General features: G+C 42.7%; 1 long non-coding RNA gene across 1 annotated transcript; it reads left to right on the forward strand.

The window, feature by feature from the left end:
- Window positions 1-1,527: 1,527 nt before the first annotated feature.
- Window positions 1,528-9,394, forward strand: LOC120101678 (uncharacterized). The gene is made up of 3 exons (XR_010065397.1): window positions 1,528-2,525; window positions 6,036-6,165; window positions 7,575-9,394. It is a non-coding gene; the product is annotated as an uncharacterized LOC120101678 (long non-coding RNA).
- Window positions 9,395-18,754: the final 9,360 nt, after the last annotated feature.

Below are 18,754 nucleotides of genomic sequence, written 5' to 3' on the forward strand. Positions count from 1 at the left end.
TGTTTAATTCCTGTTTCAAGGGGTCTGATCCCTCTTCTGAACTACTTGGGCACTGGAGTATGCTATACAGACATATATTCAAGCAGAGCTTCCATATGCATAAAAATAAATAAACCTCAAAAAATTATGAAGAAGTTATGATTCTATGTTAATTTTTTTCCATATAATTCTCTGTAACAACTCAAGGTCCCAGTGATTTGAAAAGCAAACATTTATGGCACTCTCACAGCCTATAAGTCGGCTAAGGTTTGGCTATCCTCGGCTAGTGTGGATTGAGCTAGCCCTCAAAATGTGAATTGAGTTTGGCTATGATTCTTGCTTTTTTGTTCCAGAGAAAAGGATAAAGGAGCTACTCCATGCTCTTCTTTTTTTTTTTCTTTTTTCTTTTTTTCGGAGCTGGGGACCGAACCCAGGGCCTTGCGCTTGCTAGGCAAGCGCTCTACCACTGAGCTAAATCCCCAACCGCCATGCTCTTCTTAAGGTAAAGGACAGAAAATAAATATCTAAAGTCTACCATGACACATATTTAAAGTCTCTGTATTAACTGGCTAGATTTAGCCATTTTAATGTGTGTGTGTGTGTGTGTGTGTGTGTGTGTGTGTGTGTGTGTGTGTGTATCTATGTGTGTTTCTCTGTGTGTGTGTCTTTGTGTATTTTGTATCTCCCAGAAATAAGCACATTTTATTGGTTGGCATTAATATACAAATTATCTGTACAGTCAAACAGCAAATGGCATAGATATATAATTTTATTAAGGGGGAGTGGAAAGTTGGACACCCACCATAATATAGACATTTGTAAGCATACTTCAAAGGAACAGAAAGTCACAATAAACCCCAGTCTGCCCATCAAATGGCTACATCTGTCATCTCCCTCCTAATATTTGTTTCTACTCCTGCATCATTGTGAAGCAAATCCTGTGTTTTATAAGGGTCTTTTAAGGGAAACTATATTTTATGGGAGACAGAGGTTGTTTAGATATCAAAGTGTTTACAAACATATAAAAACGATTTACAAGCACATCAACAGGAAATAGCACAAATGCATATTAACCATACAGAGTCGGTCAACACCGCACATAGATGCTGACTCTGAATATCGAAGAGTTTTATATTTTACTTCCTGTCTAGCTAGAATAATGAGTCACACACACACACACACACACACACACACACACACACACACACACACACACAAGTCAATGCCCACTTCTTTCATTAGTCTCAGTGGCAGAAGAGGAGGGGTAGGAAGAAAGAGAAGAAATTTACAGGAAAGGGAGTTTAAGATGCTAAGCAGTGTTGGCTCTGTATGTGGGCTAGCATTGTCCTGATTGGGGTCAAGGCTATGTTTCCTCAAGCAACTTTGCTTTCATGGGTGGAAACACCTTATGATTTCAAAATAAGAATTAAAATGGAAGGTGGCACTGAGGTACAAACATCAAAAAAAAAAGAATGAAAGAAAAACTGAAACAAAGAACACAAATAAGAAATTTGTAAAAAGAATATTTAATAAGAGGAGACAGACAAAGTCATTATCATTGAACCATTTTAACCCATACTTACGACATCATCTCAATCGTTGGCAGCCTATAAAATACGTGACGTCGTCCAGCTGATTACTGTATTAAGGGCCAAGGCTGACATAGGAAATTCCCTAGTGACTTGAACAAGAGCAGTTTATGTCCGCAGCATTGTAGCTGCTCACAGTTACTTTGCGGGCACTGGAAGGTTTGCTTTCCCAGAAGGCCTCTTTCTTCACTCACAGCCTGCGTGCACACAGCTTTTCTTCTGCATGCCAGGAGCCTTAACTCTTCCCGAAAAGATATGAGTTGACTATCGACCTTACTTCACCTTAATTACACCTTCAGAGTCACACTGGGAATTCAGATTTCAACTTACAAATTTGGAGGGTGACACAATCCAATCTTAACAATTACATCATCATGTATATGTACTGCTAATACCAATCAGATAATAAAATAGCCAGTGGTAGTTAATAGGTCATCTTCTATACTCACGGTGTGCCAGGATCTCATTGATGTGTTTTAAATTAAAATTATTTATTAGTCTCATTAGAGCTGACAACAGTCCTATTACATAGGTGCAATTTTCACATTTTACAGAAGAGCGAACTGAAGCACCGAGATGTTAAAGTGGTCCACGTAGGGTAGCAAGTGAAATACAGGTGGCCCATTTAAATACTAAACTCAGAAAACAAATAATCCATTTGTATAATCTGTATCTTTTAAGTGTTGCAAAGGACACACCTACACTAAACGTTGTTTATCTAAAATGAAAATGAAACTGAGAATCAAGGTCATCACTTGCTAAATCTTACGCCCAGAAAGCAAGGTACATTTCTTCTTGTACAGCAAGAGTGGATCATAAATTGTTCAAGAGAACTTGCTGTTTTCAAGGGATGCAGAGGAACTGTTGAGAGAGCAAAAGAAAAGACTTGTTCTCTTCCAAGTGGAGCAGCCCCTTTATAATCTCCACACTGAGATGGCCAAGCAACACGCTCTTGAGGTAAATCCACGGATTCCCTTGACATCACAAGCCAAGTTTGCAAACTATTTTTTTTGTTAAGTAATATTATCATACTTTTTGGAAGCATTAAGCTGTTCATTTGGGGGATGGCTGAGTTTTCTTTTCTTTCTTCTTCTGTTTTTAAAGGGATTTCATGGCTCAAATTAGTCATTCTGCAACACTTTCCCTAAAGAATTTCCCAAAAATTCTTATAGGACTGAAAAATATAGTTTTGTAAATGATAGCCAATGCCATAGTCTGCTCAAGTTTTTCCAAGTCATTTTGGGTCTGAGGATACCGTCATACATTAATTTGCATTTCAGCTTGCAAGGTTCAATCCTGCAAAGACCGAGTTCAGTAGCTGCGGTAGAGAATACATGTTCCAGAAGGATAAAAATATTTACTGTACTACTTTCCAGAAAGGATCCTACCCACACGTGGTGTCTAAATGTAAAACTCTGTTTCTGATGTCTGATGGTGGAGCGGAGAAAGAAGTCATCAAGAAGTCCTTTCCCGGTGTGGAAGTGGCAAGATTAACTGGGCAGATTGATTTTCTGTGATATCTTTTAATTACTTTCTGTCGCTTAGAAAAATTGTCTCATAATGTAGCACAGCTATCAGACAACACGTTCCCACTAAAGACAGTCCCATGCATTGCCGCCGGTAATGACCTGTAATTCTGGAGAAATGAACAAGAAGTGAAACTTTAACCTTGACCATCTATCAATATTTTCTGTTTATTCCTCCTTGTGAGAGCGCACTTGGAAGGAAAATCCAGTCATTTCTTCCCTGTAGCTAAATACAGCAATCCATGTTAGAATTCCAGGTAAGGTATTTTAGGCCATCAGATGCTTACAAGATAGGAAGTTTTGGAATGATTATCCCAGCAGCCCTAGAAATTGTGTGTCAGGCAGGGTAAGGCCGTGTGTGTGTGTGTGTGTGTGTGTGTGTGTGTGTGTGTGTGTGTGTGTGTTCTAGTGTTGCTCCCATTTCTCACTTTTTATTATTAGCGTGCAATGGTAATATTTTCTCATCACATTTTCATGCATACTTGGCTTTTTCAGACCTTCTCCCATGTCCCCACTCCCAGCCCCTGCTTAAACCCTTCCACCCCTGTCCCTGCTGCCCACATTTAGATCACATGTATTCTATTACCCTCCCTACTTTTCTCCTTTTAAGGCACTTTTGACCCCTGCTGGTCTCCTTTCTAATTTCTTGTTCCCTATCCATACTCACCCCCACATAAAATGCACACCCAGATGAGGGAGAATGGATGGTACACATACCATGCTTTCCTTATCTGTTTACCAATTACCCAGCTTGATGCAATCATTTTGCTATAGTGAATAGGACAGCAGTAAGCAAGGCTGTGAAGTACCTTTATGGTAGGAAGGAGTCCTGTGAGTGTACACCGGGGCGGGTGGTGGAGCTGGGTTATATGGTAGCTCTGTATTTAGCTTTCTGGGACACCTCCACACTGATTTCCATAGTGGTTGCCTCAGTTACACTCCTACCCGTAGTGAATAAAGGTCCCTCTTTCCTCACATTCATTTCAGAACTTCTCATCTGTCTGCGGATGATGCCCATCAGACTCGGGTGAGATAAACATCCCAAAGCAGTTTTAGTTTGTATTTTCCTGATGGCTAAGGATGTCGAACACTTCTTAAAACAACTATTGGCCATTTACACTTCTCCTGAGAACTCTGTGTTCAGTTCCAGAGGCCATTTATTGACTGTGTTATTTGTTTTCTTGCTGTTTGGTTATTTGAGTTCTTTGTATACTCTAGATATTAATCCTTTTTAGACGTAGGTCTGGCAAGGTTTTTTTCCCCCAATCTGAGTCTGTATGCTGTCTCTTTACTCAGTTAACTCTTTACTTCATTGCACAAAAGCCTTTTAATTTCATCAACTTCCAATTATTGGCTTTTTTAACTGGGTGGCCAGTTAAAAAACCTACCTGAACCTGAACCTTTATCTCAAGGTGTGCTTTCTCCACTAGCTGTTTTAGGACTTGCAAAGGCGTCTTTGATCCATTTGGAGTTAATTTTTTTTGCAGGGTAAGAGATAAGAAATAATAATTTGCTCATCTACATATAGATGTCTGGTTTTCCTAGCATCGTTTGTTAAAGAGCCTAGCTTTTGTCCAAAGAGTATGTATCTACGACATCCCTGTCAAATGTGAGGTAGCTCTAGCTGCTGCTGCAGGAAGCCGTGGGGCCTTGACTCCTGGTAGTTGTAGGCTAGCCTGGTGCAAAAGACCAATAGTTGGTTCCTGGAGTGATGTTCCAAGAAGCAGAGGTAGTGAATGCAAGGGGAAGGGTTTAGGAGCCTGGGTGGGCTGGGTTCCTGGTGCAGAGGTGTTTCGAGTTTATGCAAGAGAGACAGGTTCATTAATTTCTGGGAAGTCAGGTAGGTTGTGTGTGTGTGTGTGTGTGTGTGTGTGTGTGTGTGTGTGTGTGTGTGTTAAGCTGACATAATCTATCCTCTCCTTGATTAAATCTATGGTGAGGATTTCCACAATGCTTTATCTGGCTTGTTGTGGAAATCATTTCCAGTATTTCATTTTGGTTTTTCTTTAGTATGCCTATGTCTATTCAGAGGACCTCAGTAGTTATTTCTACATTTCATTCAGGTATTTGTATTCTCTTAATATTAATTTGGGAGACCACTTTATCCTTTGAATTCTTTGAACAAACTTAGAATCTTTTTTTTGTTTTTTTGTTTTTTGGGTTTTGTTGTTGTTGTTGTTGTTTGTTTGTTTGTTTTTTCTGGTTGTCCACCATGACTCTTTTTTTGCCAGTAGATATTAACAGCTATGCCATGACAAAGTCTTGCAAATTACTTGTTCTCTGAGGCTTCTCAGTAGTACGTTCCTTCTAGAACCCTTACAGTAAACCAACTTGCCTGGTCATACCTGCAGATAGAACCCTGCTGGTGGGTGTGACCAAATACACTAGCTCGTTGAGCCTCAGAACTGTACCACCAGGCCGTCTAAGTTGCTGACATGAAAATGCATGATAAATAGGTGTCTGTCTGTGATACTGAGGTTGTTAGTTCATTACACAGTTTGATTGTGACAATAGATTACAAGTAAACATCGTGGGTGTGACCGACAGGCCCACATTCTACAGTGGGGGTAAGATAATAATAGATGAATGAATCAACAAAGAAATAAATGAACTAGACAAAATAGCTACTGCAAAACCATCTTCATCATGTGAAGGGGGAGTAGGTTTGGCCCTTTGTGAACAATGATGACTTTTCTATTCTGTAGGGGTGACATTTGGTTATGACCTGAATGAAAGTCAGCCACTTAAAGATAAGAATGACCCACACAAAAGAAGCTATGGAGAAGGCCCTAAAGAAGAGGTAGAACTTTTGGCTGTTCCAGAGACAGAGGGTAGCTATGCCAGCAGTAATGGACATATGCTAAAGTGTCAGCCATGCCCTTCCTCTTGGCTACCACACTCATAAACTAATGGTCTCCAAGAAATTGGTATTTCTTCCTAGATCTCATTGTGAGAGAAGGAAAAGGCTGAAGACGAGTGCCAGCCAGAGGGGTATCCTTTGAAGGATATTTTGAACAATTCTGAAGAAGCAGCAGAACACATTTTCTGGAGAAACTGGAGCTATGATTGTGGTGGGTAAATGATTGACAGGATAATGCCTTACTGCTTAGCTGTGCATAACTCTGTCCCTCACTCAAATTTTCTGTGGGAATGAGAGAGAGAGAGAGAGAGAGAGAGAGAGAGAGAGACAGAGACAGAGACAGAGACAGAGAGACAGAGACAGAGAGAGAGACAGAGAGACAGAGAGAGAGACAGAGAGAGAGACAGAGAGACAGAGAGACAGAGAGAACACATGACTGCTTCTGGGTATAGAAGGAGCAATTTTATTGTATATATGAGAGACAACATAGTCAGAGGCATCTGGAAGGGTCTTGACTGAAATGGGCTGGAGGCAGGGGGACAAAAAGCAAGAGAGGAAAAGAAGACAGAGAGGAGAGGAGGCCTAAGAGAGGAGCCACAGATCAGGTGGCCCAGAGGCCAACATCAAAAAAAGTATCTTGTGTCCAAAATGGCTGAGATTATATAGAGAGCAGAGTAACTGTGGGAAGAACAACCCAGGCCCTGGAGAGAGTAGGGTAGGGGCTGGGTATGTCAGTCAGGATGACTCTAACAAGTACTGGGCTATGCTGAGAGAACCTTTCAGCAAGCTTCCACTTGGATATGTTAGACAAGTACCTCAGTGAGCCATTTTCCTGAGTCTGAAACCTCACAGGGACCTCAGAAGACAAACCTTCAGGAGTCATGTGATGGCTTTATCCTGCATCCCAGTGCGGCCACACTGGCTAAATTTCCTTTTTCTGAGTTTTTCACTATTATTGTTTGTTTAATTATCTTATTGGGGACAAATGGGCAAATCTGGCATATTAGGGCTATTGGGGTTCAGGCTCTGCCCCTAATAACTCTAGTAACAAGGCCGGTAGGCTTGGAGTACAGGGAATAAAATGAAGAATATCAGATAAAACTGAAGAGGTAAAAGGACCACATCTAAGCCACTCCAAGGCCGCAAGGACACTGGAGTGGCCGGCAGAGAAAGCCATTCATTGTGTTCTTTTGTCTCAGGTCCAGGTCAAGCAAGGCCAACGGGAAAGCTGCTGTAAGAAAACAGTTTAATCCTAAACATTTGATAAGGAAATGGGAGCAGGGAGCAGGGCAGAGAGGTTCCTGTGCTTGGGGGATGGGAAGGAGTGAAGTAGGAAGGAGATTCCCCAAGGCTGGGCAGGAAATGGAAGCCTGCAGTCTCCCATGCTGAGAGCCAAGGCCAGCCTTTGTCTCCTGCAGGAGGGGCAGGACTTCCAGGAGACAGCTGCAAGAACCCCTGGGAGGCTTTCTCTAAACACTGTGGCCTTGGCCTTGGCAATGATCCCTTGTCAAGGAATTGTAGGGAACCCAGCAATCTCTGTTTCCAATCACTGTGCACACTCAGACAAAGTGTTGACCTTGGAAAGAACAAGGGGAGGACTCAAAAGATTCCCTTCCTTAGGTCTCCTCTGCTCTCCCCTGAGATCTTAGAAGATTCACAGCCATCAGAGAAATGTCCAGAAACTCAATGCTGCTCACACTCCAGTCATCTGAAGTATATCCGCCGAGTCTCAAAAATATTATAGCAAGTAAAAGAAACCAGACGCATCCATGAAGTTCACAGACAGGTAGAGCTAATCTCTGATACAAATCAGCACAGCGGGCTTCTCTGAGGGCTGGAGTGGACAGTTAAGTGGTTGCTAAGTGGGCACGGGAGCCTGACTGGAGGAAAGGAATGCTAAGACTCCAACACAGGCCAGCTGTCTGCTGAAGCTATTCACATGATGCCGCCATGGAACATCAATTCAGGTTCTTCTGGATCCCGTGGTTAAAAAGAGAATGGCTGTGATGAAGGAAATGGAGAAAGAAGAAATTAAAGGTCAGGTTAGCCCAGGCTAGACTGCCGAGTAACACCCATATCATGTTTCCTGTCTGAAACATGATCCATGAAAAGAGGATCTAGATTGTGACAAGTCCAAGTGAAGCACAGAGTGTTCCAAGAGGCTGACAGTAAGCCAGGCGGCAACATGTCTGAAGGCTGAATTCTAATGCAGACAGGGTCAGCCTGCCTGAGCAAAAGGAGCTCTGAGTTGAGGAGAAGCCAAGGAGGCAGGTGGACTGGAAGAACGAACCCCTCTGACCCATCAGCCGCCTCAACTTAACTCTTCCTTTCACTTTAAAATTCACAATGAGCCACCAAATGCTGGCGCAACCTCTGTAGAAAGCACTTGTCATGGTGAAACCTGGGGACACTTACTAAGAAACATGGACTTTTCTTGGCCACACCAAGCCAACTGGTTAATTGGGTAGATTCCTGCTGACTGTGTGTGTAGGCTACTGAGGCTCCTCTCATCACTGTTCCAACCGAGGGAGCAGGAAACCCTTTCAGACACACTGTTCTCTTCAGGAAATAAGGGACAAAGGTGCTTCCCTGAGGACACTTGGAAAGTGATATTTCCTCATGCCAGAGGACATGGTGAGGTGATTTTTTTTTCCAAAACACTGGGTTAAAGTAATCTGGTGAACTCTTCATTCTTTTGTACCTCTCTGTCTCTATCTCTCTGTCTCTCTAACTCTCAGTCTCTGTCTCTATCTCTTTGCCTGTGTCCCCCCAACCCCACCCCATCCCCCAGCTCTGTTTCTCAGACAAGGTATCATGGATCCCAGACTGGAGTCAAATTCACTATGTAGCCAAGAATGTCCTTCAAACTTCATCCTGTCTCTACTTCTGGGCCTGTGTTTGCTATCCTGGTCAGTTCATATGGTACTGGGGTGGAACTAGAACTTTGTGCATGCTGGGCATCTTTATCTCTTGGCCAGTCTCTTAGCCTAGGCTGTCCCTCTTGGTCAGTGCCTCCTTTCTTGCTCCCCCTCTTTCCTCACATGGACCAGCTCAGTCAGGTCCTGGTCACTTTGGTCACTCCCAGATGCCTCTGACTATACTCTTCCTAGTATCTATATTAAACTTCCTCCACAATACATCCTTAGGGGTTGCCATGTCTTCCTTCTGACTTCTTTTCTTTCCTTCATTCAGGAACAACTTGACAGTTCAATCATACCAATAATTTGCTCTCAGAAAAAGAACTTTAGGACCTCTGAATGTCTTCACACAAATCAAAAACTTCCCAAGAATTTTGTCATCTCTTGTTAGTAGTCAGCACCGCAGAGGATGTGGAATGGACAGTACTGTTTTTAAGGCTGTCTCTCATACATGTTAGACATGGTGGTCAGACATACAACGAGTGCCTCTCTAGATGGTAAAATAAAATTGTTGCATGGAAAGTCGTGTACTGTGACTTCTTGGGATTCGTTTCAGAATCACAACAGCTGCTTAGAGGATTTTGTCTTCTACTTACACAGTGTGGAAAACCATTCTGCAACCCCAGCCTGGAGAGAGCAGAAAACAGATGAGAGGAAAGTTGGATAAAAAAGAAGGAAGGGTTTTTTCTTCTTCTTCTTTTTTTTTTAAAGCAACATGCTGCCTCCTGTTGATTCTGACTTAAGCATCCTGCTTAATTTGCACTGTGGTAAAAGCCATTTCCAGGTTTTGTGCAGCATGAAAGCAGGCCACCTTCCCAGCACCAGGTCACCTAAGGTGATTACAAAAGCATCATAATCTGCTCATCTGAAAGCCACTTGACACTTAAGGATGTTTCCCCGCCTGGTAATGGCTGTGGTTCACCGGGAGGGCTTGGTGTGCCCCCCTCCTCAGTGTGGATGCCTGCCAAGGCAGCTTCAGCGTCCAGCAGCTGTTTAAGTAATCAACTAATCAACCAGAGAGATAAGGCCTGCAACGTCATTATTTCCTTAGTACTTGGTGTTCAGGAAAAAGCAACCTTGCCTCATGGGTGTGACCAGAACAGGAGCATGATGGAAATCCAACATGGGAAAGAAGGGAACCACTTTAGGAATGTCACCTGAATGTCATGACAAGTTAGAGAGGCTTGGATGGGAATCCCAAAGCTTCTTTGAAACTTTTTTTTAAAGCCAAAACCAGGAGCTATCTGCCCAGTGGCAATTACCAACAGTGTTATGCAGACTATGATGTTATTATGTTACCATACAATGATGTCTCAATGATCAGCTGCTTGTGCTGCTGTGACCGGTGGGGTTACTGTGGCCAGTGTTGCTATAGTCATCTTAGTTTGTGTAAGTACACTCTATGATGCTGACACAATGACAAAATCAGCTAAGCACACATTTTGTTGAACACACCTCAATCACTCTACAATGAATGATGTGAATTGTATACAAAAAGGGTAACAGCAAAGAAGCCAGACCCTCTAGATCACAATGCCCCGGAACAGGAGGGTCAATGTTTCATACCATATGGAAGCTGGGGTGGACCCTGGTTTTAGCACTCCCTACCCCTAGCCCCACTTCTACAAGGTTTCCTTGCCAGCTTTCTGTGGGGATTTCTGACTGGACTGCTGCTCCCATCCTTGGGAATTGCCTTGCCTAGATTTACCCTCTCTTCTGCAAGCACTTCAGAGTCAATGACAGGCCTGTGTGAAGACACAGCCTTGGCTCACCCTCAAGTGATGCAACTCAGTGGGATGAGTCATGCTCCAGGGTGCTCAGTGATTCAAGCCTCTGCCAGACATTACCAAAGTCATATTCTTGCCCAGCTCATGGCCTCATGCTGCTTTCTCTAAAGACACACACACACACACACACACACACACACACACACACATACACACACACACACTAAGACAAACATTCTCAAATGCTTGCCTCAGGGTTCCACCTGTAGGGAACCAAACATAAGGGTATTCCTGACTTCAGAAGAGAAAAAAAATGGAACTAATCTAAATCCCTCCTGTTTTTGAAGAGTAGAGTATATAAAAGGTTTTTTCTATTCTGTAATCAATAGTTAGTATTAAAAATTCAAAGAAAGTTTTCCTATTCTAATCAAGTTTATGAATCCCTATCTTTTCGCTAATAATTGGAATCCGCAATTTCCAGTCATTTCCCTCTTAAATTATTAACTGATTGAATCACTTGCTACGGTGTGCGTGTAGAAAGCTAGAAGACAAGGACTTGTGAGAATCAGCATTCCTTTGCTATAACAAAATACCCAAGGCAATTAACTTTAAGAATGAAAAAGTTTATTTTAGCTGAGTGTTTTGGAGGTTTCAGCCCATGGTCAACTGGCCTTGCTGCCTTGAAAGTTTGACAAGATAAAACGGGGTGGTGGGGTGTGTTGGGAGATATTATGGCTGTTCCATTTATCATTGCCAGGGAAAATAATGTTGGAGAAGATGGGGTCTCAATGTTTCCTTCGAAGGAACACCCCAGTAACCTACTAGGTCCAATCTCTTAAAGGTTCTACCACTTTCCAACAGCATGACAGATTGCTGAGCAAGCCTTTCAACACATGTGCCTTGGAAGACCCCTCTCCGGTCATAGGGGACATCATGGGCAGGAAGGAAACATATGCTGCATGTCCCTGAAGAATTGGTTTGTCTCAAAAATTTTAGAGGTCAAAGCAAATAGTCTTAGTTTAAGATAAATGTCGGTATGTTATGGAATTACATATAAATTTCATGAGTCTCTAAGATAAAACACGAGACTGAGGAAGTCATGGGCTTTGTCTGAACTGGTTTTGGTTCTTTGGAGAAAAGCCTTGGGCACACAGTCACACATCACCACCACCACCACCACCACCAACAACAACAACAAAAACAAGATGTGTTCTTTCTAAATCCTAATCCTGGCAGAAAAGATCTATAAGGGAGAGGAACACAAGCCCACATTGTAGTTAGAGGCCCTCAGGAGTTGCTTCCTACACAGAGCTTCTGAAAGGATGCATTGAAACCTCCCAGAGTTCCCAGGCTGCCTCAGCAGGGCTGGGGAAGGTTCAATTTCTTGCTTTTCTAACAAGCTTCTCTGGACGATCCCAGTTGCTATTCCCAGATCATTCTGTGAAGGGCAAAGCTGCAAAATTGGGCTCTCCACATGAGCTCCTATCAGACTCCAAAATACAGACTTTTCCTAGCCTCTGAGGTAGATCTGAGGAAGGCAGCTGTGCCTGGCATGGGATCCTTGGAGCTGCCAGATGAGTCAATGGCGGGGACATTGGTTTAGTCCTACCTCTCTCTAATCCTGGCCCTACCCTGTCTCTACCATCCCATCGGAGCCTGAAGGAGGAATGTTCAAGTTTCTTGTAAACAGAACTGATGGTCAGCCATTATATCCAGGAAGACTGTCTAGTTAAGACACTAATGTGACAAGGACTTAGAATCTACTTCTTGCTCTGCACTTGGGCCTCACGACACCCCTTGGTGTCTTATACATAAATATTTATTTATACATAGATAAATGCAGAGTAAAAGTTTGGCATCCCTTTTTGTTTGAAAACATTGAGGCTGGTTCCTGCTTAACTTTGCATCCAAGCAAGTTAACTACATAAAGAACTGACTAGCCTTAAGCTCGGCGAGCCTACCTCATCTCTCTAGGACAAAAGGCACCAGGATACGGGTAACTAGGGTCCGTTGCTTTATACCATCCTGTTTTCAATATACACAGCATGGCACCAGGAAGTCTCCAGTCATTGTCCTATACCCGTGGTCACCTTGTCTTTCAGGAGTGGTGCAGCCTGGTAACCAGGCTACCCCCATGATGAGATTAACTAAGCAGGAACAACTATTCTTTGAGAGGGAACTGAAGATATTTCCTCCCTTCACCCCAAATGTGAATGACATTTCAGCAAATGTGTGGTATTCTTATGGGCATGGCAATGTCAAGGCCTCCATTGTCTTTGTCCTTAGTAATGGCTATGCCTTCCTGAGGTAAGCTTCAGAGGGATTGCAAAGCCTTCTTCAGGGGCCTGAGTATAAATGTTAATTGTATTTGTAGAAATGTCCATTGTATCTTTTTTTCCTCCCTAAAGTTTATGGTCTAAAGACCCTTCTAGAGTCCACTCCTACTGAGTCTAGTTAAACCTGCCTCCATGATTTAATTGTATACTATAAACTCACCCCCATGGTCAACTCTAGATAACAAATACACTGAGTTTCTAGGGTTCTGTGTTTTTTCCATCAGAGAGCCCAGCCCACCCGATCCCAGCTCTTCTGTCTGTGTGTCCCAGTGTCCATGTAATTGCTTCATGCCCTCCTGCCCCTTTCAGATCTCTCCCTGAAGCCATTCTGGATGAGGCATCTAAGCAGGAGCAGTCGTCTTGTGGGTACTCAGTTGCCCTGGCCAGCATCCACAGTAAGGACGCCTTTAGAGGCACATTCCAGAACAAGGACTAGGACAATAACCCACCAGAGGATGATTTGACCAAGGTTGATTATTTATTCTCCCTTCAAGCCACTTTTAATTTGCAAGAGGAAAGAGTTCTTTCGCCTACCCATGATAATCCCTGTGCTAGATTGGCCTGAACTAACATTTGTGAATTTAAAACTGTATACTTTATGCTCACCAATTAAAAATGCGATATCACTGGAAATCTCACCATAACAATCATTAGTTAACAAACAGGTGTCCCCAAATGTTTGAACAGTGACAGAATTAGTGGACTACAGAGGCTGCATCCCAGTGGTGAAAGGGTCTTGCTGCTTGGTGGGTAGTCTGTTAATGCAACACACCGAAAGCTCTATTTTACTTGGGCCCAGCTACACATCTCATGCATATTTAATTAAATTGAGGTTTCTCTAGATCAAACCCATAAACGAGAACATATGTCTAAAGAAGTTTGTTTTGGAGATGATCTGAACAAGCTTAAGTGGTGTGTGTGTGTGTGTGTGTGTGTGTGTGTGTGTGTGTATGTGTGTGTGTGTATGTGTGTGTGTGTGTGTGTGTGTGTGTGTCTATGAGCACATGCTTATGTACACATAATGAGTCAAAGAAAGGAGGAAGAGTAATATAGTATGTTAATGAGTACCCTAATGACTGGACACTTTGTGTTCAGTCCTCTTGGGAACGCAGACTAAATGATCCACAGGTGAGTAAAACGAGTTCTTGGTCCAAGTCCAATTTTTCACTGGGTGTAAAATGTACCAAGGCTCCTTAAATCTTTGGTTCTTCTAGGTCCTGCTGCCCTTCTTTGCCCAAAGAAGCCCTCTGCCCAATAGAGTAGCAGGTGCATGAGATAGCTAACTGCCAGCATGTATAAAAACAGTCCTCCAAAGGTGCAAAAGACAACAGTCAGTGAGTCAAATATGCCTCCAGGAAAGCTAGACTGAAGGGCACCAATGAGTCATGGTGGGCTACAGGAGGAGAGGACATTGTCACTGTCATTCATTTCCTGGCAGACTGATGTCTTCGGATAAGTATTTTTGGAGGAGTTGAACCTTACATGATCCTTCCATAAGTATTTACGTTGTTCAAAATCACCTGACCACTAACCTAAAAAGCAGTGTATAAATACACACCACACACACACACACACACACACACACACAAACCTGCACACAGAGGCACAAAGAACTCTTTGCTGGCAAAAGTGATGGTTCCAGAAGTGGGTAGAGAATTAATTTGCACTCAGCCCAAACAAAACTTTTGGGCTCTGCTAGGCTGAAAAAGAAAGCTAGTCCCTGTATTTTCGCCTTGAATATCCTAAGAAACGCACTTTAATGGTTGCTATGGAAAGAAATACCAGGATCTCACTGCATATCCCTGCCTGGCCTTCAATTTTCTATGTAGATCAGGCTGGTCTCAATCTCAGACATGTACCTGCCTTGCTGCTGAGATTAAAGAAATGCACAGCTGAATCTAGCACTTTTCAAGTAGTTAATAGAACCTGTCTAGATACCTCTTGAGGCCTGCCCTAGGTATGGCTTCTGTGCACCTATGGGTTCACAAGCAGTTCAAGAAAGCTCTGACCAGTCCAGAATATCATGGTGCTTGCTTTTAACAGCTGAATAGAGTGTAATTTTACTGTTACCGAACTCACTCAAAGGCACAATTTTGTCTTAGTACATTATCAGAAGGGATCACCAACATCCAACTTGAGAACATTTTCTTCAGTCCCCATCCTCCCTATCCCTCTATCCCCTCCATAAGGAAACTCAGCAATCACTTCCCACTTCTCCTTCCCAGCCATTGGCAGCCACTAATCTCTATAGATTTGCTTGTTCTAGAAGCTTCCTCAGGAAGTGATATAAATATCCTTTGTGACAGGATTCTTTCTTTTAACAGGAGATTCAAGGTTTATCCATGCTGTAGCAGAATAATAGTTTATATGCACAAAACAAAAAAATAAATTATCAAAACAAAATACAACCCACTGACATGGAATTAGAATACATGATTTTTATTGTTATTTTTTTCTTTTATTGGATATTTTTATTTACATTTTAAATGTTAATGCCTTTCCTAGTTTTGCCTCCAGATATCACCTATCCCACCCCCCTCCCTGCTTCTCTGAGGGTACTTCCCCCACCCACCCATCCACACCTGCCTCCCCACCCTGAAATTTCCTTACACTGGGGCATCAAGCCTTCACAGGACCAAGGGCCTTGTCTTCCATTGTTGTCTTACAAAGCCATCCTCTGCTGCATATGCTGCTGGAGCCATAGTTCTCTCCATGTGTACTCTTTGGTTGGTGGTTTAGTCGCTGGGAGCTCTAGGGGGTCTGCTTAGTTGATATTGTTGTTCTTCCTATGGGGCTGCAAACCCCTTCAGCTCCTTCAGTCCTTTCTCTAACTCCTCCATTGGGGACCCCCTGCTCAGTCTAATGGTCGGTTGTGAGCATTAGCCTCTGTATTTGTCAGGCTCTAACAGAGCCTCTCAGGAGACAGCTATATCAGGCTCCTGTCAACAAGCAATTCTTGGCATCCACATAGTGACTGGGTTTTGTGCCTGTATATGGGATGGGTCCCCAGATGGGGTAGTCTCTGGATGGCCTTTCCTGCAATCTCTGCTTTACACTTTGTCTCCATATTTCCTACTGTGAGTATTTCGTTCCCCCTTCTAGGAAGGACTGAAGCATCCACACTTTGGTTTTCCTTCTTGAGCTTGGTCTGTAAATTGTATCTTGGGTATTCCAAGCTTTTGGGCTAATATCTACTTATCGGTAAGTGAATACCATGTGTGCTCTCTTGTGACTGGGTTACCTCACTCAGAATGATATTTTCTAGTTCCATCCATTTGCCTAAGAATTTCATGAAGTCTTCATTTTTAATAGCTGAGTAGTATTCCATGGTGTAGATGTACCACATTTTCTGTATCTATTCCTCTGTTGAAGGATATCTGGGTTCGTTCCAGCTTCTGGCTATTATAAATAAGGCTGCTATGAACATAGTGGAGCATGTGTCCTTGTTATATGTTGGAGCATCTTTTGGGTATATGCCCAGGAATGGTCTAACTGGGTCTCCAGATAGTACTATGTCCAATTTTCTGAGGAACCACCAGACTGGTTTCCATGGTGGTTATTACAGTTTGCAATCCCATTGTTGGTGAACAATAGAGGAGTATTTCTCTTTTTCCACATCCTCACCATCACCCTTTGTCATGTTTTGGTCTTAGTCATTCTGACTGGTGTGAGGTAGAATCTCAGGGTTGTTTTGATTTGCATTTCCCAGATGACTAAGGATGTTGAGCATTTTTTAGATGTTTCTTGTCCATTCCACATTCCTCAGTTAGGAATTCTTTAGGGGGTCCTTGATCCCCTTGGACTTGAGCTTTGTACAAGGTGATAAAAATAGATCGATTTGCATTCTTCTACATGCTGACTGACAGTTGAACCAGTACCATTTGTTGAAAATACTGTCTTTTTTCCACTGGATGGTTTTAGCTCCTTTGTCAAAAATCAAGTGATCATAGATGTGTGGGTTCATTTCTGGGTCTTCTATTCCATTGATCTACCTGCCTGTCTCTGTACCAATACCATGCAGTTTTTAATCATGATTGCTCTGTCATACAGCTTTAGGTCAGGGATAGTGATTCCCCCAGCAGTTCTTTTATGGTTGAGAATAGTTTTGCTATCCTGAGCTTTTTGTTATTCCAAATGAATTTGCAAAGTCCTCTTTTTAAATCTATGAGAAATTGAGTTGTGATGGGGATTGCATTGAATCTGTAGATTGCTTTTGGCAAGATGGTCACTTTTTACAATATTAATCCTGCCAATCCATGAGCTTGGGAGATCTTTCTATCTTCTCAGATTAACTTCTCCAATTACTAAGTAGTGAAGGGCATAACTCAAATTTAAACAGTACAGCCACAACTGTCGCATGGCAGGGAAACACATCTATAGTGTTTACTCGTATTGAAGTCAGAGCCGGTTTGGTGTCTACATTCCTTAACCAAAGGAACTACACCAATTCAGTTAGAAATCACTACAAGACGCACGTTTTCTCACTCAAGTGTCCCCTGAATTCTGCCCACAGATTTCCTATGAAAGCATCTTACCAGGGTTAGAAACTCTGTGAAGTCAGAAATCTAAAGAGGTCATCTAGGTTTCTTATGCTTTGTCTGCAAAACTGGAGATTAGTGGGCATTTTAGAAATTGTGATTAGTCAGGGTGAAGTTCTTGGAGCTGTATGTGGTCTGAGGTAAGTGCTCAGTTAATACCTATTCTGATTGTCACAATCATTGGAATGGCCACATGCTAGCCTGATCTTTTCTCTAAAGGAGAGCATGATTTGTTTGTAGTGTGGGACATATAAGGACAGCTACAGGTGACCTCATAAAATTCATTGAGTTCACTGTGCTGACTGGCATGGCTTTTAGAGTGGGTTCCATCAGAACAGTGTCTCAAAAGCCTGAGGAACCCCCAAACCCCCAGTCCCTCACCACTGTAGCAGGGCGGGGGAGGGAAGAGCTGGCCTTGCCCCTTGGTGGCTAAGACATTGGGAGAGCTAGTCAGGGGAGTGCTAGAGAGCTAACCCTGGTGGTATGGGAAAGCTGGCTGGCTGACTAGCTCAGCTATTTCCCAGATCCAGGGCTTTGAGTTAACCCACCCCAACATCTACACCATCTGTGAACTGCTGGGTGGTATGAAAGGGCCAGTCCTGCAAATCCAAAGCAGGACATTGCAAGGGCAAAGGGCAGATACAAAGAGACAGGAGATGGGTGGGGCTAGAGTGCATGATGTAAGTAAAACTCACAAAGAATCAATACCAAGGCTTGTAAAAGGACAAGAAAGAATACCCAAGGCTAGAAAGTATAGCAAAGGAATCTGTAGAAGTCAATTGTATGCCCAAAGATTAATTTTTTTTAGAAAAACATACTAATACTACTTGAATATGAAGTACAGCGTCTGTCTTCAAGTGTTATTTGAAAAGGTTCTACTTATCTTTGTCTACTTGTTTATCTGGGTCTGTTTTTCAATTCCAAGGTGTCATAAGAGGCATCTCCAGGTGAAAGGTATAATATCATGACCCACAGAGACCCACTGAGCCCAAAACAATCTATGTTTTCCTCCACTGTTTCAATTATAGCTCATTGTAAGAAATCTGTGGGTTTTTAACGAGATTTATTTTTCCCCACTTAGTGTTGACTTTGATGGGTCTGGTTGCTTTCATGGTGACACTGTCGTACTAAGCATACTGTTGTATCTGTCCCGAAGGTGTTCAATAAATGGTTCTGGAAAATGGCAGAAATTCCTTCTTGGCCTGCTCAGATGTCAACCAGGGACTAGTTTCTGGAACATAGTGGAGAAAATTGAGCTCACAAAGGGAGGCTGACAGAAGC

This window comes from Rattus norvegicus, chromosome 3 (assembly GCF_036323735.1).
Source record: "Rattus norvegicus strain BN/NHsdMcwi chromosome 3, GRCr8, whole genome shotgun sequence".
Lineage (NCBI taxonomy): Eukaryota > Metazoa > Chordata > Mammalia > Rodentia > Muridae > Rattus > Rattus norvegicus.